At 44.3% G+C, this 24,922-nt stretch overlaps 1 long non-coding RNA gene across 2 annotated transcripts in view; it reads right to left on the bottom strand.

Annotated features, from left to right (window-relative positions):
* The window catches only part of LOC132681665 (uncharacterized), a 42,055-nt gene extending 17,342 nt beyond the window's left edge, over positions 1-24,713 (bottom strand). Inside the window, exons 1-3 of one of the 2 annotated variants that reach the window (XR_013554198.2) lie at positions 24,188-24,712; positions 23,281-23,364; positions 21,502-21,674 (exon numbers count right to left, since the gene is read on the bottom strand). This is a non-coding gene — a long non-coding RNA (uncharacterized LOC132681665). Of the gene's footprint in view, positions 1-21,501; positions 21,675-23,280; positions 23,365-24,187 lie in introns of those variants that run through there. The other variant, XR_009611189.3, reaches the window with a different exon arrangement.
* Positions 24,714-24,922: the final 209 nt, after the last annotated feature.

Here is a 24,922-nt window from a genome sequence, read left to right as displayed (position 1 = left end):
TGCAAAAAACAAAATTATAAAAAAAGAATGAGATACTATCTCATTCTGAGTTTGCAATAGGTCTATAAAAAATTTGAAAATATGAAAAAGGAAAATGGTCGTACAGTATAATAAGGATGATTCCATTTTTTTAGAAATATATGTGAGTGAGTTTCTGTGTGTGTGTGTGTGTGCACACTTGTGTGAGTGTGTATGTGAGTAAGTGTGTGTGTTTATGTGAGTGTGTATATGTGGGTGAGAGTATATGAGTGTTTGTATGAGTATACGAGTGAGTCAGTGTGTGTATGTGGTGGGTGTGAATGTGCATGTGTGTGGTTGTGGGAGTGTGTATGTGGGTGAATGAGAATATGAGTGAGTGTGTATGTATGAGTTTGTATGAGTATGTGAGTGAGCATGTATAAGTGTGTGCGTGTGTGTGTGTTAATAACAGTGACTAGATTTGGGTGGTGGTGATAATGGGGGAGGTTATAATTCTCAAAAATGTGGCAAAGATGGGATGACTATTACTTTCATTTTCTCCTCTTACCATTTTTAAAATAAAAAATGTTAAAAGAAAAATTTTTTAAATATTTAAAAGTAAAGTTTTCATCTTAATCTTCAAATTTATCCACCTGTTACTTACCAGGCAATTTGCAAAAAACTGTGTTCACTCGGCCACAGCAACTGCTTACTCAACACATCTCCAGAGGCAAGGGAAACCAAAGCAAAAATGAACTATTCAGACCTCATCAAAATAAAAAGCTTCTGCACAGAGAAGGAAACAATCAGCAAAACGAAAAGGCAACTGACGGAATGGGAGAAGATATTTGCAAATGACATATCAGATAAAGGGTCAGTATCCAAAATCTATAAAGAATTTATCAAACTCAACACCCAAAACACAAATAATCCAGTGAAGAAATGGGCAAAAGACATGAAGAGACACTTCTCCAAAGAAGACATCCAAATGGCCAACCAACACATGAAAAAATGCTCAACATCACTCATCAGGGAAATACAAATCAAAATCACAATGAGATATCACCTCACCTGTCAGAATGACTAACATTAACAACTCAGGCAACAACAGATGTTGGCGAGGATGCAGAGAAAGAGGAACTCTTTTGCATTGTTGGTGGGAATGCAAGCTGGTGCAGCCACTCTGGAAAACAGGATGGAGGTTCCTCAAAAAACTAAAAATAGAACTACCCTACCACCCAGCAATTCCACTACTAGGCATTTATCCACGGAATACAGGTATGCTGTTCCGAAAGGACGCATGCACACCCATGTTTAGAGCAGCACTATCCACGATAGCCAAAGTATGGAAAGAGCCCAAATGTCCATCGATGGATGAATGGATAAAGAAGATGTGGTATATACACAATGGAGTATTACTCGGCAATCAAAAAGAATGAAACTTGCCATGTGCAACTATGCGATGGAACTGGAGGGTATTATGCTAAGTAAAATTAGTCAGAGAAAGACAAAAATCATATGACTTCACTCATATGAGGACTTTAAGAGACAAAATACATGAACATAAGTGAAGGGAAGCAAAAACAATATAAAAACAGGGAGGGGGACAAAAACATAAGAGACTCTTAAATATAGAGAACAAACAGAGGGTTACTGGAAGGGGTGTGGGAAGGGGGATAGGCTAAATGGGTAATTACTCCTGAAATCATTGTTGCACCATGTGCTAACTAACTTGGATGTAAATTATAAAAAATAAATAAATTATAGAAAGAAAAAAATAATTAATTAATTAATTTTTTTAAAAACCTGTGTTCAGATGTAAACCCTGGAAGAATAAATGCATATATTTATATCTGCTACAACTTCTCTGATCTTTATTTTTTAAAAAGTCTTTGTTCAGCCTTTGTAAGTAGGAAATGTTCTCTTTAAGCAACATGTATTGAATGATTATAATATGCTGAACATATGACTAGGTATATCATGTAATTTCTCCTAACACAGGGAAAAATTCCTAAGTAAAATTGCAAGCCAAATTACAAGAGGGAAACACTCTTTCAGATTATGATAGGAAATAACTTCAGAACTCCCAAGCAATAATGGCAATTTTTTTAATGTTTTTATTTTATTTTTGAGAGAGAGAGTGAGAGCAGGGGAGGAGCAGAGAGAGAGAGACACAGAATCTGAAGCAAGCTCTAGCTCTGAGCTGTCAGTACAGAGCCTATGTGGGGCTCGAACTCATGGACTGTGAGATCATGATCCAAGCTGAAGTCAGAAGCTTGACCGACTGAGCCACCCAGGTGCCCCTCAATAATGGCAATTTTTCAAATGGACTCCTGTATTGTGGAAAAACTAAAAAAATGATACAACTAGCACCCCTATATGAGTTGTAAGAATTGCAAAGGAAAAGATGCGATGGGAGAAATTTTTCTGGAAGCACTTAATTAGAAATTAAATTAGAAATTAGAAATAAATCCTGTTTAGGGTGCCTGGGTGGCTCAGTTGGTTGAGCATTGGACTCTTGGTTTCAGCTCAGGTCGTGATCTCACGGTTAGTGAGTTCAAGACCTGCACCGGGCTCTGCACTGACACTGTGGAGCTTGCTCGGGATTCTCTCTCTGCCCCTCTGCTGCTTGTGCTCTCGCTCGCTCACTCGCTCGTTCTCTCAAAATAAATAAATAAACTTTTTAAAAAATTGAGGAAAAAAAAATCCTGTTTGCCCCAGTCAATTTAAAAAAATTTTTTTAATGTTTATTTATATCTGAGAGAGAGAGACAGACAGACAGAGCGTGAGCAGGAGAGGGGCAGAGAGAGAGGGAGACAGAATCCAAAGCAGGCTCCAGTCTCCGAGCTGTCAGCACAGAGCCCCACATGGGCTGAACCCAGGAGCTGGAGATCCTGACTTGAGCCAAAGTCAGACACTTAACCAACTGAGCCAACCAGGAGCCCCTGCCCGTGTCATTTTCAAGCCACAAGAGTAAGGTCATTTTTTTTTTCTCTCTGTGTAGCATAGAAAGCAGACCAACAAGATCAAATTGAAAGCAATAGGGGGGAAAAAAGCAAGACTAGAGGTTTTATACTGTCTTGGAGAACCTGCATGGGTGTCTGAGACCTTGAAGAGGATGGGGGCTCTATCCTGACCTCTGTTTTACCCCCCAGGTGACTGCCATCTCTTGCCGTCATTTGCTCAAAGACACCCTGGAGGCCCGTTTTTTGCCAGGCACAGTGCTGGTAACTGAGGATGCGGCAATCTCAAGTTGCTGTTAGCAGAGGGAGTGGGCAAGATGGATAAGTGACAAGCAAGTACAATTCAGAACTCAAACGCCAGCCTGGAGGTGCGCGCAGAGAGCCAGGGAGCCAGGAGCTCAGACTGTCTCCCGAAGCCATCCGTTATCTCCCCAGGCATGAGAAGCCACACAAGGAACAGAACAGCAACAGAATCTGAAAGCAACTCTGTGATTGCAAAGCGCATACCCTGTTAAGACAACTCAGATGGGGAAGTGTGGAGGTGGGCTTGGGGAGGTGAATCAAGCACCCAGATGCACAGAGGGTACAGAGTCCTTAGCAGACCGGCTGGGACCCTCCCCCCATCCCACCCCCCCCACCCCCACGTGGCCCCTGCTCTCTGTCCGTGCCTGGTGCTGTCACCCTGCTGTCCCATGTCCTGCTGCCTCCAGGAGGCTGCTGTAGCACTGTGCACAGCTGAGCTCTGCTGGAGACACCCCCTCATGCCACCCCCGACCGCTCCTACCCCTCAGCCCTCAAGGGAGAGGACACTTCCTTCCCACTGTGTTTTCTGTGCTCACTCACCCCTCCCTTCCCTTCATTCTGCACACACAAATGCCCAGGCAGCAACATTTAAGGAATCTGCACCGAACTGTCAGAGGTGATGGATTGGAAATATGGTTCAGGGAGTAGCTTCCAGTAAATGCCAAGACCGAGACCAGCCTACAGCATCCCTCCCGTCCCTCTCCCTCTTGGTGCCCAGCCTGCTGCCATTGTGGCAGGGACGTGCCCGAGGTCTCTCCTGCCTCAGAGCCCAGGGAGGCAGTATTTTCTCTTATTCCGCTCAAGTGTCCTAAGAGACACACGGTCGGTCCTGGTTCACACCTGATATGCCTGTGTAATTTTATTAATAGACCCCCTTTTCCCTCCCCAGACAGACCTAGTCTGGATGTTAAGCTACGGGATCGCCTTGCCTAGGAATAATCTGCTCTAGGAGAAGCCGTGAGAATACCCATCCCTTTGGTGCACATCTGGTACACGTCCCACCCCGAGCACCAGGGGAGTGAGTGGGCCCCAGGAGACCCAATAATACTTAGCCTCTGGTTGTCAGAAAGCAGAACTTCTACCAAAGTCTGGCTCATTTTGTCGTCTATAATGTCACATGTGGGACATTGGCGGTCCCATCCAGGGCCCACTGTGGCCAAATCAATACTGTCCTGGGGCGCCTGGGTGGCTCAGTCGGTTATGCATCCAACTCTTGGTATAGGCTCAGGTCATGATCTCTCAGTTTGTGGGATCGAGCTTGGGATTCTCTCTCTCCCTCCTCTCTCTGCCCCTTCCCCACTCTCTCTCTTTCTCTAAATAAATAAATAAATAAATAAACCTAAAAAACAAAAAAACAAAAAAACAAAAAAACAACTGTCCCTTTTAAGCAACAGGCGAGAGCTCTACTGATTCAGGAGTCCAAATGAAGTTCACGTCTGTCTGGGCTTGCCACATGCCATTCACACATACAAGCCACCTGTACACAGGACAGTTCAACCAGTACGGTTCACCTTCAGTGATGGGAGCCTGTGTGTTAGAGGATTTTTGCAGATATACAAGCAACTAAATATGCAAACAAACCTCAGACCTAGCTGCCAACTTTATCGGGAGAGGGACCGAAACACCAGCTCAGAAGTAAGCATCCTTCTGTCTGCAACACTAGGGTGTGAACAGCCATATCCAGAGGCTATCTGATAAGCAAGCTTATGCTGTCTGCAGGGAGGTGATGCATGTCACATCGGTAAGAAAATTGGGCCTTTGCACCCCCCCAACCCTTTCACCCTCAAACCCAATCAAACTGAATCAGGATGTGGTGGGGGGTGCTGTAAAAGCAGGTCCAGGTGCCTAGCTGCTCTGGGGTCTGATGTGTTTTTTTCCATTCACTACTCATTTCTATGTTTATATTGCAGGGATTGATTTTGCCCTTGGCTTTCAAAGCCTCCTGGCACGTGAGGCGATCGTTGCACCAGGAACATAGATTCCGTGTGGGCTGCCCAAGTGCCTCACAGCCTGCGAGTGGCTAAGCTTTGAAGGCAACCCGGCATTCAGCTCCTGCCAGATTTAAAAACTGCAAGGCCAGCCTAGAGTGGCATACAGCTACCCCGTGGGTGTGAAACGCTCCAGCTTCCCCATATGTCTATGTCTTATATGGAGTTCTGCAGTTTCTAAACGGAGTCAGAAAATGTAGACCTGAGTTCGAATTCTAAGCTCTTCTTCGAAGGAGCTCACGTCTGCTCTCCGGGACTTGGTGCTTTCAACTGGAAAGTAGAGTGGGTGGCTAGGAAGCCACTGACACCCCTCCTGTTCTGATATTCTGTGGGACTGTGCTTCTGTTGCTGTCTGGTTGTTGGACCTCAACAAGTATTCTCTGGGCCTCAGTTTCCCCATTTGCAAAAGTGGTACCATGGTACCCATGTAATAAACGCCTTGCAAGGAGGCTGTGGGCTTTAAAAGTGGGACGGGGATGTGGAAACAGGCAGCAAATGAGTGCATGCAGTAGGAACTCAATAAATGTGTTTGCACGGCCTCCCAGATTCTCCATCTGTGAAAGCTGAGTGACACCTACATGCTTGTCTATCTCGTGAAAATTGCAATGAGCTATGGAAAGAGAGACAAAGCGCTTAGAATTAAGAAAAGCATAGGCAAACAGCAGGCATAATTATCATTCAAAAGTGGATGGGGGTCAGAGTTTAAGACATAGCAGGTAGCAGATTTGATGTGCCTGATTAATTAAATGAACTAAAACCATAAATAGAGACATCAGCTTAAACCCCTGGACTTGACCCCAGATCACACTGTGAGAGGGAAGGCAGAGGGGGACTCTCCGGTGTTTCCAGGGCTTGCGGAGCCCCCAAGGCCAGGCCACGGGGGAAGGTGACAGAGTGGAGGCAATGGTGACAGAGTGGCTATTGGGGGACTGGGGAGCCACCAAAGTCAAGGCAGCAGCGGGGAACAGAGGCGGTGACAGCTGAGGCAGAGGGGATCTTTCAGAACTCACGCTCGCTCTTGCTAGGGCGAAGGGATTGAGCTGGAGGGAGTTTGCTTTCCCTGTTAAGAAAAAGGGTGAGATTTTTTCCCTGGAAGGGAATCACCACAATAAACTGTGTGCCTGTTTCCTTCTAGGCAGAGAGCTCAGACCCTCAGGCAGTAGATCTTCACCTGGGAGCCCAAAGCAAAGCTGGAACCGTGGGCTGGTCAGAGAGATAAGGCCCAGGACAGAAAACTGGGCATGGTGATGGTTGTTTTCTCTAACATTTTGTTATGAAACTAACATTTTAATATGAAAAACCTCAAACAGGCAGCACAGTAGAAAGCACTTTGCTGTGAACCCTGGGCACCACCCCACCTGGATGACTTCATGATCATTTGACTATCCTTTCTGTATCCCATCTATCCATCTGTCTAACCCTGTCTTCACCCATTAGTCCATGTTAATTCTGGTGCATTTCAAAGGAACTTACAGGCCTCAGTACACTTCTCCCCCAAATACTTCAGCATGCATAGGGTTACCTAGCGCTCAATATTTTTTTTTTACAGATCTTTCCTTCCCACGTAAAACTTATGTTCTATGAAATGCACAAATACTATGTCTATGGATGCTGTGTTTTGACGAATGCATGCACCTGTGTAGCCCAAACCCCTATCAAGACATAGAATATCCCAGTTTCCTAGGTCAGCTACAGATTTGTTACATGACCTTGCACAGGAGCCTTATTTAACTTTTATTCCAGCATGCCCCCAACTTGTCTGATCATAAAGCCTTTTTTCCAAGTGCCAAGTTCAAAAATTCTACCTTATACAATTAAGGCTGCCTGGAATACTGAATATTATTTAGTTCAAGCCACTATATTACAGCTAAAGAAACTTGAGAACTGTAGATGTGATTTATCCTAGGTCCCTAAGCCGGTGGCACAGTTACAACAGGAAATTGATATGTATTGAGCAACCGCTCCCAACCAGGAAATGTACTAGATGCTGTATATGGGAAAGCTTACCACAGCCTGCCTCACAGGGCTGTCGTAAAGATAAAGGACAATCGTGTATGTGGAGTGCCTGGCATTGTCCCTAGAACAGAGAGGACACCAGAAGCCACCAGTGATTTTCTCCTCTGTTCCTCGCTAACATTTTAACGTGTTCATGTGGCTAAGATAGCAAGTATACACGCTTCATTTCATTCTGCTATCCCAATAACCTGTGAGGTAGGTAGGGGAGGTATTTTTATCCGTGCTTTACAGGCAATTATACAGCATGTCCCTGATCATTATTAGTAAATGATGGGGGCACCAGGACTTAAATTCAGTCTCTGGAGCCCAAGTAATTTCAGCAGAGAGCTTTAGGAGCTTTGTCCATGTTCCTCCCAGGCCATCTGGGACCAGAGTGGAAGGGCACTTTGGAAATGCTAAGAAGGATATATTTGGCTCAATGACAGACACCCAACTTGAATTGGCTAAAGAAGAAAAGGAAATCTATTGGCTCCTATAATAGAAAGCCTCCTCCCGACGCCCCTGTCTCTCTCTCCCTCTCTCCCCTACACTCTCTCCAATTTCCTCTTGTCCTGGCTCCACTCTCAGGCAACATCACCCCCATGGACACAAGATGGCCCCCACAAGGTCTTGGTTTACATCCATTCAGGTGAGCAATCTCAAAGGACAGAGAGAACCTTCTTTGGCAATGTCAGGCAAACATCCAAAGACTAGGTTTATTAAACTAACTTATTTCATGTGCCCACTCTTGAAACAATTTTTTTTTAAAGGATGAACTCTGTTGACTTGCCACCATGTAAGCAGGGGGTGGGTCAGCTCCTCCCATGGTCTGAAAGGGAGGAAGGGATGGTGCTCTCTGGAAAAATCAACATGCTGTTATCAGAAGAAAGGGAAAATGGAATGATGGATGATGGGCAGCAAATTTTAGTTAACAAAAATAAGTTTAACAAAACTTAAGAACTTAAATTGCTGAAAGTGGGTTGACTGGTACCCCTTGGAGCTTTCTAAACCCAGCCTTTTCAGAGATTTTCATGGTGGTTTCATTACACAAATGACTGAATTGTTGGTGACTGAATTCCGTCTCCACCCCTGGAGAGTGTAGGGTGGGATGGGGGTGGGGAGCTGAAGGTCCAAAAGTCTAATCACCTGTTTGGTTTTCCTGGCACTAGCTCCCCTCACTCCTCAACCTGAAGCTACCCAGGTTCCCCTCACTCCTCAAGAGTCACTCATTGGTACACACTCAGGTAAGGTTGAAAGGATCTCACTATGAAAACAAAAGACACTCCTAATAGAAGGTCCAGCTGAAGCTCCTGGCACTAAGAAAATGCTATAGAGTTCCCCTATTTTCTTTCTTTTTTATTTAATGTTTATTTCTTTATTTTGAGAGAGACAGAGAGAGAGAGAGAGTGTGTGTGTGTGTGTGCAAGAGGAAGAGGAGTAGAGAGAAAAGGAGACAGAGAGTCCCAAGCAGGCTCCCTGCTGTGAATGCAGAGCCTGACTCATGGCTCAAACTCATGAACCATGAGATCATGAACTGAGCCAAAACCAAGAGTTGGATGCTTAATCGACTGAGCCACCCAGGTGCCCCAGGATTTTATATGTTAAGTCTTGTAGCCCTTGCTGATGATCCTCCTAATAGACCTGGAGGAATTGGAGGGTGACAGTGATGGAAACATCCCAATTTCACAGATGCAGAAGCTTGCTAGGCAAGGGTTGGCCAGGTGGCACCAGAGAGTGAATTGTCAGCAAGCTCAACTTGAACCATGAATGGAACTATCTCCCACAAGAACTATCTCCTCACAGTCCCAGGGTCAATGGTGTCCTTTAGGCCAGTGCGTGTTCAGGATATGTCTGAAAGAGGTTTGCGTTTGTTTGTTTGTTTACAAATGGCTCTGCTCTTTCTAACAATTAAATATGACATCTCAATGGTCAATCATTGTTTCATTCCATTTGACCCAAAGAATAAATGAATTTCTAACCTATGGCCTAGAGAATATTCAGTTGAAATGGTTCTCAGATAAAGTCAAAGTTTAAGTGGAGAATAGATTGGAACTCTACTAATATATTCTGAAAGAGATATACCTATTTGTGAATGAAAGGATTCAATTGGTTAAGTCTAAGGATAAGTAGACAATTTACTCTTAACAGAATTAGTTTACTTCATGGTAGTTTCCAGAGAGTAAATCATTCAAGTCCTACCTGATTTCTTCAATTTTCCCATTAATTCACCTGATCCCCTTGGGGTAGATATAGCATCAAAGAAGTTGAGATATGTATGGAATCTTAGAGGGAAGAATGGCATGTAGCCAGAAATATACTCAGATAGGGATTAGAAATCTGGACTCTAGTGGTGCCTGGGTAGCTCAGTCAGTTAAGTGTCCAACTCTTGATTTCAGCTCAGGTCACCATCCCAGTGTCAGCTCAGGACATGATTCCAGGGTCATGGAATCGAGCCCCACATCAGGCCTGGAGACTGCTTGAGATTCTTTCTCTCTCTCTCTCTCTCTCTCTCTCTCTCTCTCTGGACATTTCCCCTGCTCGCACTCTCTCTCTTTCTCTAAAACAAAACAATAATAATATTTTAGACATCTGAACTTGGGTAAGTCAAATCCCCACTCTGGCTGTCAGTCTCCTAAACTTGGGTAATAATCTCTAAGATTAGGGGCACCTGGGTGGTTCAGTTGGTTAAGCGTCTGACTCTTGATTCTGGCTCATGTCACGATCCCACAGTTGGGATCCAGCCCCATGTTGAGCTCTTCACTGAGCATAGAGCCTACTTTCTCTCTCTTCCTCTCTCTCTTCCCCTCACCCACTCACTCACATGCTCTCTCTTTCTATCTCTATCTTAAAATAAATACATAAATTTTCTTTAAACATTAAAGATTCCTTCTAGCACTTTTTTCAAGATACTAGGCTGTCAGGGTTAATTCTCTCCCCCATTTAATTCAATAATTTCTCCTAAAGTGCTCTAATGGAAATATACTCTTCTTAGCTGAGATACATGAGTGACAGGGAAGTCGACTTCCCAAGGCATTCACTCCTCATTAGTTGGTTTGTGGTCTTAGAACCTGCCTGTCTGTAATTTCCTCTCATTGATCTTTGTGCATCAGGAAAAGCCAGAACGACAGACCTTATGTGGCCACATGACTGCTGTTTAAAATTTACAGACCTTAGGGGCACCTGGGTGGCTCAGTCAGTTAAGCGTCTGACTTGGTCTCAGGTCATGATCTCACGGTTCTTGGGTTTAAGCCCTGCATCTGGCTCTGTGCTGATAGCTCAGAGCCTGGAGCCTGCTTTGGATTCTGTGTCTCCCTCTTCTCTCTGTCCCTCCCCAGCTCACACTTTGTCTCTTTCTCTCTCTCTCTCTCACAAATAAACATTAAAAAAATTTTTTTGTAGACCTTATCCTGGCCTCCATTTTCCAGGAGAAACCTCTCTGCTTCCTTTCACTCCTATATAAGTGCTTTCCAGACACATCAACATCCTCTTTGCTGAGATTTGGCCCCTCTCCATATTATCAACATCTATCTTAAGATGTAGTTTTCCTGTCTGTGATCTCAGCCAAACTCAATGAGTGTCTCCAGTGATGTAGCAAAAATACGTCTCCAAGTATTTTGGTTTGATGGGTAATGAACTCAAAGCAAGCACTGGCTGTGGATATGGTCGTTGGTTTTTGTTGTTGTGTAACCATCTACATCACACTGTTGCTTCTCATGGGTGTGGTTCCAGCTGAGCCTACGCGGGGATTCAGACTCTGTGAGGATATGATGCATTGGTACTAATGATGACCCAGGGCATTGGTCATTCTGCATGAGGTGGCTTTCACGGAGGAAGGAATTTGCAGTGAGGGCTTGGTGCCAGACTGCCTGGGAATGGAGATGGGAAGCGGAGACAGGTGCCTATCAAAACTGTGGCCTTGGAGATGTCTTAGATCTGGGGAGAGTAGGGCTGGGAGTTATATTAGGGTACACACAAGGCTACGTCAGCAAATGCAGGAGGTGGTACCTCCCCATCTCTGCTCATGGCCTAGCGGACTCTTTTTTTTTTTTTTTTTTTTGAAGATATTTGAGGGGGTTTTTTGTTTGTTTGTTTTAATGTTTATTTATTTTTGAGACCGAGGGAGACACAGAATCTGAAGCAGGTTCCAGGCTCTGAGCTGTCAACACAGAGCCCGATGCAGGGCTCGAACCCATGAACCATGAGATCATGACCTGAGCTGAAGTCGGACACTTAACCGACTGAGCCACCTAGGTGCCCCCCCCCTTTTTTCTAAATAAAATGGGCTTCAATTTTGTTTATTTGAGTATAGTTGACATACAATGTTACATGAGTTTCAGGTGTACAACATACTGATTCAACAAGTTTGTACGTTGCGCTGTGCTCACGAGTATAACCACCACTTATCACCATACAATGTTATTACAATACCATTGACCATATTCCCTGTGCTGTGCCTTCTATTCCCATGACTCATTCATTCCATAACTGGAAGCCTGTATCTCACACTCCCCTCCACCCATTTGTCCACCCTCTACCCCCTAATGGAATCTTGATGTGGTGAATATTGAAGGAAACATGGCCCTTGAATACGTCTGCCCATTGGAGGGGATTTGGGGCTGCCATGAAACACCCCAGCAGGCAGTGACAGGCAACAGTCGGGGAGGAAAATCTGCCCCTCCAAGTGGCATGTGGGTGACCTTCTGAGGATTCCAAGGAAAGCTTAAACGTACTTAGAAAATGAACTGAGATCCTGTCTTAGACGCTGCCAGGGAAATCTGAGCTAGTGAGGTTGAATTCTTACAGATATCGAGAGCTTACTGGGACCATCAAGTCAGGGAAGCAAAGGAAATTTGTGTTCTCTTCCTACAAGCTTAACAGTTAACGCAATCTCTTTTTTGTTAATGACAAGCAAGACTTTCCTGAACAATTCCCACGTGATGCCAAATCTTCTGGTCCACATACTACCCTTTGGGTAACAAGGAATTAGAATGATGAGGCTGTAGATCCTCTAAAAAAAAAAAAATAGTATCAAGTGGAAAAGTGCCCTGAACTTGGACTATAATGTTTGGTGTCTCTGTTTCTTGCTGACTCCCCATCTTTCTAAATTCTCTGAGACTTCCTCCTACTTGTTAAAAATGAATCTCTGCCCCCAATATTTTTGCCGTGTTTGTGTGGTCCCTGAAAATAAAGAGAGAAGAGCCATTTGCAAAGGAAACGGCTGGCAAGCAAATCTGTCTACTTTTTGCGGAAGGAGAAGAATCCGCTTTTCTTGAGGATATATTAAAATTAATCAGAGAAGCAGACTTGGAACTTTCATTGTGTTTGATCTGATATTTGATATTCCAGAATGACTGGTAAATGAGCGGAGGGAGAAAATGCCAGGAAGTCATTTTAATATGATTTCTCCACTCCTGTAATCCCAAAAACAAACTGTCTAGGGTTTTGTAGAGACTTTAACCCCATGCAATCAAAGTGTGTGCTCACAGGCGACTCCCAGGTGAGCTTCTAGATCTTGTGGACTTAGGTGGGTGCAGAAGCTACAGGGGTAGGTGAGGGGTTAGAGAGAAAGGGAGTGAGCTCACCCTGATGGGGCTGAGTGTCTCCCTCTCTCTCTGCCCCTCCCCTGTCTCTGTCTCAAGAATAAATAAACATTAAAAAAAAAAAATTTAAACATTGTCAGAGTGTCCTCCATTTTCCTCAAGCATCACACTTCAACATCTCGCACTGAAAATCCTTCCCAACAACCAACCCTAAAACACTAGGCAGACAGTCAGGGACCAGGACACCAGCAGAAATTTCACATGACACTCAAGTGCAGAGGGATGCACAGACATACCATCACCGCTGGAAGGTGGCATCTCAGAGGAACACCGCACTGACTTGGGCTCACGCTGCAGGGCAAGCTCTGTGGGTCCCCCCGCTCTTGTCCCTGCTACAGTCTTCAAGTGCCGGGGCTTCAGCTCTCCAAGAGGAGTAGTTTAGGAACCCTGCCCACTCAGGCTCCAGTAGGTTCCTTTCCACACTACACGAAGAGCAGATGTGTTCACAAAGCACTCGCTCCCAACAGAGGCTCTCAGGCCCTGCGTAAGAACGTTAACTGCCGATGGGGCTCAGGGGTGGCTCAATCGGTGAAGTGTCCGACATTGGTTCAGGTCATGATCTCACGGTTTGTGGGTTCGAACCCCACATCAGGCTCTTTGCTGTCAGCTTGGAGCCTGCTTCGGATCCTCTGTCTCCCTCTCTGTCTCTACCTCCCCTGCTCATTCTCTCTCTCTCTCTCTCTCTCTCTCTGTCTCTCAAAACTAAGTGAACAACTGGGGCACCTGGGTGGCTCAGGTGGTTAAGTGCCTGACTCTTGATTTCTGCTCAGGTCATGATCTCACAGTTTGTGAGTTCGAGCCCCATGTTGGGCTCTGTGCTGACAGTGTGGAGCCTGCTTGGGATTCTCTCTACCACTCCCCTGCAAGCGCGCTCTCTGTCTCAAAATAAATGAATGAACTTAAAAAAAAAAAAAGTAAACAATTAAAACAAAAAAGAATATTAACGGCAGAAGCCAAAGTGATGTCCAACTGGCTTCTTTTGGCTGTCCAGGACCAAGTGAGTCCTAGATGAATAAACACACGCCTTGTGTGTGGAGAGCAGAAAAGCAGCTGACTCAGGTAAAATGTAGCCAGGCAGGTATCTACACTGGGATAGGTGACTGAGAAAGGAATTTTTATCACCTTCTCCTTCAGCCTGCCTGTTAAGTGGTTGTTTTTCAGATCTCCTTCCATTTATTGATCTTTTATTCCTCACCTATTAAAAAAAATGAGGAAGTTTATGATAAAAGTCCCAAATCCAATTTACTCATCAAAATAAAAATGAATGAATGAGGGGTCTGGATTGGAAAATACTGAATTATAAAATCTAAGCTACAGAAAGCCATTGCAATCAGTTCCCAGATTAGCTCTTTGCTCCCGGTAGCCAAAACAAAAAAAAAGAGGATACTATTAATTTAGTTTAATTTTTAATTTTTTTAATGTTTATTCATTTTTGAGAGAGACAGACAGGGCAGGAGTAGGGGAGGAGCAGAGAGAGAGGGAGACACAGAATCCGAAGCAGGCTCCAGGATGAGCTGTCAGCACAGAGCCCGACGCAGGGCTTGAACCCATGAACTGTGAGATCATGACCTGAGCCAAAGTCAGACGCTTAACCACTGAGCCACCCAGGTGCCCCGGATACTATCAATTTTAAAACTGCTATCTAACAAAAGGAGACACATTTGTCCATGAACAGAAACAAAAATGTCCCCTTACTTCTAAAATGACCCTTCCATATCTTGGGTTTTCCCAATGTGATGAAATCAGAGTCAGAGATGTGTACCTGCTCTTGGAAATTCACACCAGCAACACCGGAGGGTCAGAAAGCCACTGTCCTGCTCCTGGACATTACATATACCTCTATGCGGGGAATGCGTGATGACAGTGAAATTGACAAGTTTATTTCTGGGATAAAAATGAATTAGTGGAGGGGAGCCTGAGTGGCTCAGTCAGTTAAGCATACGACTTCTGCTCAGGTCATGATCTTACAGACTGTGGGTTCGAGCCCATGCAGGAAGGATTTTCAAAGAGGAGAGACAATGAGACAAAGAACTTCATGTATTTAGAAACAGGTGAGGAATAAAACTTTGTGTGACTTTCTAATGTCCTTAATATAGTACTTTCTTTCCCTTCTGCTCCCCTGGGAGTGATTTAGAGGTGCTACTCTGCCAAATTTAGTTCCATAAGTTTGCAGCTGGTATCTTTCTGCCTTGATGTATTATTCATCTATAAAATGGGGTAGTAATACTGATATCAATGTTGTTGTGGTTTTAAATGAGGTAATACACATCAGGAGGGATCTTACAATTATTCTGCACAAGTTGGCCATTATGTATGTGAAATTCCGGTCCTAATTAATTCCATTATGTTGCAATTTCCTTGAGGACAGGGTCTGGGTCCTGTTCACTGCTCTGCTGAGACTCCAGACTAAGCACGTGGTTGGTGTTGAGCAAATATTGGTTGAATGTATGGAGGGACAAGATATTTCCATTTTCCTGAAAGTTCCTAATGTATCCGGGATAATGAGGAGTAAAACCTTAAAGAAGAAGTAAGTAGACTCAATAAGAAAATGAGTCTGTGTGTTTCGTTGCACGCTGGGTCCAACCTGGATGGAATTATCATTATAGTGTGTAAAGCTGGTGTTTAAGACATGGGCACTAGTGACCCATCACGAACTTCCTGTAGGGCAATTTGGTAAAGGGCGTAAAATCCTCAAAAACAATCACAACTTGACCCAAAAACTCCACGTCAAGGAAGTTATGAGAAACATCCAAAGATGTGGGCAAACATATAACCATAAGGATGTTACCCAACAGGAAAACCAGATACTACTTTCTGACTCAACAACAGAGACTGGCAAAATAAATCATCTATATCTCGACAACAGGACACAATGCGGCCAACCTTTAAAATGACTGTATAGAGGGGCGCCTGGGTGGCTCAGTCTGTTAAGCGTCCGACTTCGGCTCAGGTCATGATCTCGCGGTTTGTGAGTTCGAGCCCCGCGTCAGGCTCTGAGCCTGGAGCCTGCTTCTGTCTGTCTGTCTGTCTGTCTCTCTCTCTCTCTCTCTCTCTGCCCCTATCCCACTCATACTCTGTCTCTCTCTCTCTCTCTCTCTCAAAAATAAATAGACATTTTAAAAAATTAAAATAATAATACCAAAATTATTGTATAGAAGTATATGTGTTAACATGGAAAGATGTCTGGACATACTCAATTAAAGGGAAAAAAAAGGATTGCCCAGCAATAAACACACAATGAAGGAAATACACGTAACAAAATGCCAACAAAGATGACCCCCGGGATTATTCCTGCTTCTCATTTTGCTGTTCCTGAATTTTCTCCTGATTCTATAAAAGGCATGAATTCTTTGTGTGGTTTTAAGAAAAGTTGACAACAGAAAAGGAAAGGAAACATAGTCTCAGATATGCTTTGAGGAATTTTGGGATGCTTGGAAAACACATGAGAAGTTCCAGAGAACAAAGCCCTATATTTATACACCAGCTAGGCAAATTGAAAGCTGAGGGGGAGCTTAAAAGATGTCAAAACAACTGATCAGCTGGCTGGTTTTTGTCCACTAAGGCATTTGGTTAAGGAAAATACCGCTGCTCTCTGCCTTCCGCATCCCCAGCCAATGCCACGCTGACCTCAGGCTGCCTCACTTAGAAACCCAGCTACCGGTGTCGGCCCCTTTTCTTCTCCTTTTGAGGTCTGGGCATCTGCACGAAGCAAAGGGAGGAAACGTCCACACTCTGAGTCACTCTGCCACGTTCCCAGCAGGAGACCATCGCACCTCCTTCCCTCCTCCCAGAGGAGACCACCCACAGCCAGTGCCCCCCAGCCACGAGTATGCTCCGGGGTCCAACACAGAGGGACTGCTGGATATCAATGCACAGTAATTTCCTCCGGTTTAGTAACCCCCACCCCCCACCCCCAGAACAATCTGAGGACTGGATTTTTAAACTGTGTTACACACACACACACAAAAAGTGCTCACACAGTAAGAGCAGACAAGGAAGTATCAGTTCTGGTTTTTCGAAGTTGCTACACTTTCCGGTTGAAAATTGCTTCATTATCTACAATATCCTGCCTGCCTCGCCTCTCTGCCTCTCCAGCTTTCCTGCTTTACTGACAGTGCTAAAATCCCCCCATGCTTCCAGAGTGTATAAGCCTGTTCAAAAATCCATGCCATGCCACAGCTGTAGTATTGAAACCCTCCATAGCTTGTCCTTTCTCTGAAAATGCTTTCTTGTTGCTGTGCCTCCAACAACCTCCAAGCTCATCATGTGCCCAAATTTTGGGCTGTTCGGGGGGATCTGGGACGCTAGCAATCCCGAGGAAGACCTAGACCAAGTTTCCCCGAGAATAAAGGCCCTTCAACACAAATATCACACTGGACCCAAAGTCTGTGGTTATTATTATTATTAGACGTGTATTTTTTAAAGTGTCTATTTAAATGCCAGTATAGTTAACATGCAGGGTAATATTAGTTTCAGGTGTACAATGTAGTGACTCAACACTTCCATCCATCACCCAGTGCTCATCATGACAAACTATGCATCTTAATCCCCATCACCTATTATTTAACCCATCCCTTAGTCACCTGCCCTCTGGTAACCCTCGGTTTGTTCTCTACAGTTCTGTTTTTACAAAGCTCTGGAGAACCAGGCTCAGTTCCTTCTGAGCACGAACATGCTGTTCAGAGGACAAGCCCAAAGGCAAGACTTTGGAGACCATATGTTGGGCCCTTGATTACTTTCCTACACTCTACAGGGGAAAGGGAAGAAGATAAGGAAGAACAAGATAGCATTTGTTGTTGGCGTTTGGGGATGAAAAGTACTTTGTTCTAGAAGGTGTGGTCTTAAAGCACAGGTTTAACAAACACAGTATTAGGAAAGTCCACTTGTTGGGTGGATGTCTGTTGGCGCTCTTTGAGTTCCAAATGAGAAAAAGCCCAAGACCAGCGGGCTTGAGCCAAGGGGAATTTGTTATCTCAAACGTCAAGGCTGGGTCTGCCTGGATACGGAATTCAGATCAAACGATGCCAGGGATCAGTCGCTCTCTCTCTTGCTAAGCGTTCATCTAATTTCCTCTGGGTTGGCTTCACTTTTCAGTGTGCTCCCATGTTGAACTCACAAAGAATCCTGGCTTTCACCCAAGTACACCAAAGAAAGAGAGCTTCTGTCCTTTTTATTTATTTATTTATTTTCATTTTTAGAGAGAGAGAGCATGAGCAGGGGAGAGGGGTAGAGGGAGAAAGAGACTCTTAAGCAGTCCCCGTGCTCAGCACGGGCCTGACATGGGGCTGGATCCCACGAACCACAAGATCAGGACCTGAGCCAAAGTTGGACGCTCAAGTGACTGAGCCACCCAGGCGCCCCATTGCAATTTTTGTCTTTTTTCTGATCACCCATGGCTTTCTTTGGCTTCCTGCCTGGGACGTTTTCCTAGACGATGGTCACTACTTAGCATCCCCTAAATCCCCTAAATCCCCTACTTTCCATTCTACCCAAACCTTTATGCGCCCTTACTAATAACCTTTTAAATGTGCCTCAAACTTCTCATTATAGGACAGTGATAAATACAGATGTATTATTTTTAGTTATTTTGTATTTAATCTATTTTCCACAGCCCTCAGGTACCGGCACTGAATTAGCATCTGAAAAATGCTCACTAAGCACACAGTAGTGCTTATTCTAAATGCTAAATAGAACGTGTGATTTCAGTAAATACAGGTACACATCAGAGATATTTCAGGTTCAGTTCCAGACCAGACAATAAAGCCAACATTACAATAAAGTGAGTCAAGCAAATTTTTGGTTTCCCCGTGCATATTAAAAATTTTTTTTAATCTTTATTTTTGAGAGAGAGAGAAACAGAGTGTGAGTGGGGGGAGATGCACAGAGAGAAGGAGACATAGAATCTGAAGCAGGCTCCAAGCTCTGAGATGTCAGCACAGAGCCGGATACGGGGCTCGAACTGACGAACCGCGAGATCATGACCTGAGCTGAAGTCGGAAACCCGTGTATATTAAAGTTATGTTTGCACTGTTCTGTGGTCTATTAAGCGTGTACTAGCATCGTGTCTTAAAAAAAAAACAGTGTACATGCCTTAATTAAAAAATACTTCACTGCGAAAAAATGCTAAACATCATCTGAACTTTCGGGGAGTCGTAATCACTCATCACAGATCACTGTAACAAGTACAATCATAATGAAAACGTTTGGAATATTGCAAGAATTACCAAAATGTGACACAGACATGGAACGAGCAAATGTTGGGAAAATGACGCCGACAGGCTTGCTCGACGGAGGGTTGCCACAGATTTTTAATTTGTAAAAAATGCACTGTCTGTGAAGTTCGATAAAGTAAAGCACAATAAAATGAAGGGTGTCTGTCTTTGCTGCGGTCCCACCATGTGCACCGTGTGGGGCCACAGACCCAGTTCCTGCCCTCAGAGAGCTGACTCCAGTTTGGGAGTAAGGACTTGCTGCTAAGAAAACATTATACACATAAACACTTTGGAAATAAATATTCAAGTAATGAAGTCCTAGAAAGAATGGTGGACTTCGAAAGCTTTGAAGTAGATGCCACTGAAAAAAAAAAAAAAACCACATCAAAAGGTGAATTTTCTTTAACAACTTCTAATATTTTATTATTATTCTTTTAAAGTTTTTTTTTTTTTAATGGGGAGCCTGGGTGGCTCAGTCGGTCAAGCATCCAACGTCGGCTCGGTTATGATCTCACGGTTCATGAGTTCGAGCCCCATGTCGGGCTCTGTGCTGACAGCTCAGAGCCTGGAGCCTGTTTCAGATTCCGTGTCTCCCTTTCTCCCTGTCCCTCCCCCACTTGTGCTCTGTCTCTCTCTGTGTCTCAAAAGTAAATAAATGTAAAAAAAATTTTTTTTAAGTTTTTTTTTAATACGAAGGTGCAAACTACTTAGTATTTTTTAAATGTTTATTTATTTACTTTGAGAGAGAGAGAAGGAGAGCACAAGAGGGAGAGAAGCAGAGAGAAGGAGAGACAGAATACCAAGCAGGCTCCATGCCATCAGCACAAGAGCCCAGTGCAGGGCTCAAACTCACAAACTGTGAGATCATGACCTGAGCTGAGATGAAGAGTCAGACGCTTAATTGACTGAGCCACCCAGGCACCCCTATTTTTTTGAAGTTTTATTTATTTATTTTGAGAGAGAGAGAGAGAGAGAAAGAGACGGGGGGGAGTGGGGGAGGGGCAGAGAGAAAGAGAGAGGGAGAGAGAGAATCCCAAGCAGGTTCCACGCTGTCAGCCCCGAGCCTGACATGAGACTCGAACTCATGAAGTGAAAGATCATGACCTGAGCCAAAGTCAGATGCTAACTGACTGAGTCACCCACATGCCCCATCAGCCTCGATAGTTTAGATATCCGAGATTCTATCATTTTTCCAGAACAGATGGGTGATACTGCCTCAGTTCACACCACAAGGGGCCTCATACACACTGGCGAGAAGGCCCAGCCCTCCAGTCCAAGTTCCTACTATGCACCACTCTCCCTCCACAGGAGATGCTCTCAGCCACCCCTAGGGCCTGGGGGTGCACACACCAGTGGCTTGACCACTTTGGGACCCTTTGAGCAGGGGACCCAGGGTATGTCTAGAAAAGAGGATATGGGCTCTGGGTGGGCAGAGGTGAAGCCAGAGGACCCAAAATAGGGCCTTCCAAAACCTAGGGGGCCTTTGTACCCAAGTCTAGGGGACACTGCACTTATGGCAAAGGTCTGCCACTCAGCAAGACTCATCAGGGCTGCCCAGCACCACACTGCAGGCATGCACCTCCACTGCCAACCCAGACACACCTCTCTCGAAAGGCCAGGCCCAAGTGACACCATCCAGAGGCCACGCCCAAGTCACCTGTCTGCCCCAAGCCTATTCCAGGCAAGAAGAGGCCCCACCTGGGCCCCTGGGCTTCCTCCCAAGGCCACAGACAGAAGCAGAAAGGGAATCTACAAAAGACACTCAGGGTGCCTCGGGCAAAGGTGATTAATCAGATTGGCTCATTCGGTTAACCATCCGACTCTTGACTTCGGTTCAGGTCATGATCTCACTGTTCGTGACTTTGAGCCCTGTGTCAGGCTCTGCACTTGACAGCGTGAAGCCTGCTTGGGATTCTCTCTCTCTCCCTCCCTCTATCTCTCTGCCTCTCCCTCTCTCTTTGCCCTTCCCTCTCTCTCTCAAAATAAATCAACTTAAAAGAAAAAGAAAAAAAAAGAAAACCATAAGTCAGAAAAGATATATTTACAGTACTGTACTCCACCGTATTTATTGAAACAAATATGTGTAAATGGGTGATGGGCACGGAGAAGGGCACTTGCTGGGATGAGCACTAGGTGTTGTATGTAAGCGATGAATCATGGGAATCTACCCCAAAACCAAGAGCACAATGTATACCCTGTAGGTTAGCCAACCTGATAATAAATTATATTTAAAAAAAAAAAGAAAGATAAGGAACAAATGGATGTAAGTGGACCCACGAACTTCAAACCCATATCGTTCAAGGGTCAGCTGTACATTCCTACTTGTTTATGCTTAAAGTGTCTCAGACGGGTGTACAAATAATCTAATAAAAGTGGTGGCAGGGACTGGTGTGGGGGGCAGTGAGGGGGGATGTGGAGGGGGGGAAATGGGGCTGGAGAAGGAGGGACACTTTCCAACAATTTCTCTGCTGCATTTCTTCCTGAAAGAAAAGTGTTACGAAAGCAAACAAAAGTGGGGACGTACTTAGCTTATGATATTACCTTGTGGATCCACAAAAGAATGAAACACGTCCACGTATTATTCAAATAATTCAATAATTGAAGAGTGATTCAGTGATACAAAGAATGTGAATATTCCTACAGTCCTATGGATAACTGTAAAAGGCAAAATGGAGAAATGCATTTCATAGTGAAACCAATAGGAAAGGAACTTGCGGTGCGGGGGAGATAAACAAAGATGCCTGGACCCCTTTTTCGAGAACATAAGCCTTTTACTCCACCCTCTTAGGGGCAAAGCTGTGTGCAAATGGGATATTTTTAAAAACATTTTTTAACACTGATTTATTTTTGAGAGACAGAGCATGAGCAAGAGAGAGAGAGGAGACACAGAACCCGAAGCAGGCTCCAGGCTCTGAGCTGTCAGCACAGAGCCCAATGAGGGGCTCGAACCCAGAAACTGTGAGATCATGACCTGAGCTGAAGTCAGATGCTTAACTTACTGAGCCACCCAGGCGCCTCCAAATGGGATATTTTTAAAAGAAATCGTTGGGAAATCCTGAATGGCCTGATTGATGTATGCGGTTGACTGAGACCTGGAATTTGCTTCGAGAATTTGTTTCCTTTCTTTCTCTTCCTTTCTATGTATTCCTTCGTAGTACAAACACAAGGGTTGGCATTCTTTTCTAACCTTTGGAGAAACAATGAAGCACCAGCCAAGGAGATTCTAAGAAGCCAAGAGGCATAAGAAGAAAGAATCACACAAATGCTTTAGGTGATTTCTTAAAAATTTCTTGAACATGCCCCGAAGCGTGGAATTGCAGATCTGCTAAAGAGTAAGGAAACGAGGGAAAAACACAGAGGTGAACAAAAGACCCTCATGAAAGAGAAATCAAAGCCTGTGTTCCTCCCAAAGGGAAAAGAGACTAGGAACTCCAATAATTTTTCTATTAACTAAATACTCCCTTATAATTGCAAAATAAAGAGTTCAGGCATGTGGTTGACATTCCAAATGTATTTAAGCAAATATATTTCTAATAGGAGAAAGGCAAGAGAGATGACCTCAGTTATCTGACAAGGGTCCTCTGACACCACTTAAAACATTGTTTTAAAAGATGTGCCCTCATCTGTTAAAAATGGAAATTGAGGAGTAAAAGGGCATTTGGTGCTCTGCTCCAGAATAAGTCCTAAGTCAAGGGGGTAAAGAATGTTTTTAGAACGCCACCACAGTCACAGACATGACCACCCTGATTTTCTTAGTCACAACTTGGTCCTGAAGCTTCCCCAGAATCCCATATCGGAAACAATGATTTTTTTTTTAATGTCTATTTATTTTTGAGAGAGAGAGAGAGAGAGCGTGCGAGCAGGCAGGGGAGTGGCAGAGAGAGAGAGGAGGACAGAGGATCTAAAGTGGCTCTGTGCTGACAGCAGTGAGCCCTATGCGGGACTCAAACTCACAAACCTCAGGATCGTGAGCCAAAGTCAGATGCCCAACCAAACAAGCCACCCAGGGGCCCCTGCAAACCATGGTGTCTATCCGTTGGCACAGTGGACAAGAACTGTAGGATTCTGAGGTCCAGTGTTAGCACATAGCCCCCTTGTCTCAAAGGCATCTTACCTGGTGCGTCTACCCTTCTTCATTTCACAGAAGAAAAATGCGAGTATAGAGAAAAGTGGGGAACAAAGGTAAAGCCAGCCAGGAAATAACTCACTCAAGAGTACAGCTCCCAAAAGAAAAGGGGAGGGAGGTAGCAACTTTCTTTACCGGCACTCCTGTATGTGGGCACTTCACAAACGTCATCTGATTTAATCTCACAAGTGCTTATTGCCGACAGGTACTTTCCTCTTCCTATTTTTCATATGAGGAAACAGGTGTCAGGAGGTTAGGTACTTGCCCAATGCCACTGAGCTCCAGCAAGTGGCTCCTTTGGGAAGCTAGGCACGGAGGGAGGGGGTGCCAGGCAGTGCTGATGGCTCCTAACCTCACTTCTATTGGGGCCGACCCAATTTCACACTTGGCCTCTATTCCCTGGTGCTCAAGCTAATTTATAAGATTGCCCTACTTTTTTTTTTTTTTTTTTTTAGACAGTGACTCTATTTGAAGGCTCTTCGTCACAAGGGCACAAACATCTTTTCTAAGTGAGTGCTGTCTCTGCTAATTCTAGAAGAGTGGAACAAGCAGGAGGGCAGTCTGTGACTCACCCCCTTTGGCTCTGTCTATGAAAATGGACCCCGGAGATTCCAAAGAAGAGAGATGATAGAAGGCATGGGTCTGGGCACTCGCCTCCAGTTGGTTGCAGACATGTGAATGTGACTTCTGTCTGACCCAGAAATAAGGCTTCTACAACTGAAATCTGTTCAGACACTCATCAGAAATATCTCTGCCTCTTTCCTCTCTCTCCCAAAGTGCTTCTGGAGCCTCAGCAGATCTCGGCTCAAATATTCCAGAACAGCCCCTCCCATTGGCAAAGGAGGACTAAAGCTGTCTAATTTTAGGGTCTGACAGTTGGCATGCAATTAAAACTGTATTTATTATGGGCTTCAGAGGAGAATAATTTATTTATGGGTAAATTAGGATCATTGCAATACAAACACGCTCCCACGGACCAGGAATTTGCTATGCTCAACCAGGGACTGTAAGAACTCTGCCATTTTTACAACATGGAGCTTACCGTCGCAAAACACGCGAAAGATCTGATGCTTCTAGACTACTTTCAGCATCAGTCCCAAATGCTGAAGCAGGATTCTAGTCAAGACTATTTTTTTTTTAACATTGGGAATGATCTGAGGTAATTGATCAAAGGAAACCATAAACAAGAACATTCTCCTTCCTGAAAAGAAAAATTATATTAGTGTTACAGTTCAGAAAAGCGAACTGAGAGTATTTTGGTTTTGATTTGCTTTAACATTTTTGCTGACCAGAAATTCAGGCTGGAATCCATGAGTCTAATTATGCTGGCTTATTTGATGACACTGATTTGCTAAAGCAGAGAAGAGCATGCTTTATTATTTAATAATGAGAACTCAAAGAAAAAGAAATAAAAGTGCTTCCAGCAGCCTACACTCCCATTGTCCTCTTGAGAAAACAAGGTTTCTATAATATTCCTCTCTGTCAATTCAGTATTGTCTTCAGTTTCCTGTTTAAGAATCTTCCAACCTAGACTACATCATCACCTTCACCAGCACCGTTTTACAAAAAGGTATAAAGCATAAAAATACACAACAGTACGAGTCCTTTCCAACTGCAACTCAAAAACTGTATCACAATGTTCTATGCAGGGTAAGACTTTTTTTTTTTTTTTTTTTTTTTTTTTTTTAAGAGAGACAGAGAGTGCAAGCAGGGGAGGGGCACAGGGGGAGAGAGAAAGAACCTTAAGCAGGCTCCACACTCAGTGCAGAGCACGACT

Source organism: Panthera onca, chromosome A1, assembly GCF_046562875.1.
Source record: "Panthera onca isolate mPanOnc1 chromosome A1, mPanOnc1 haplotype 2, whole genome shotgun sequence".
Lineage (NCBI taxonomy): Eukaryota > Metazoa > Chordata > Mammalia > Carnivora > Felidae > Panthera > Panthera onca.
This window is presented reverse-complemented; position numbering and strand designations above follow the sequence as displayed.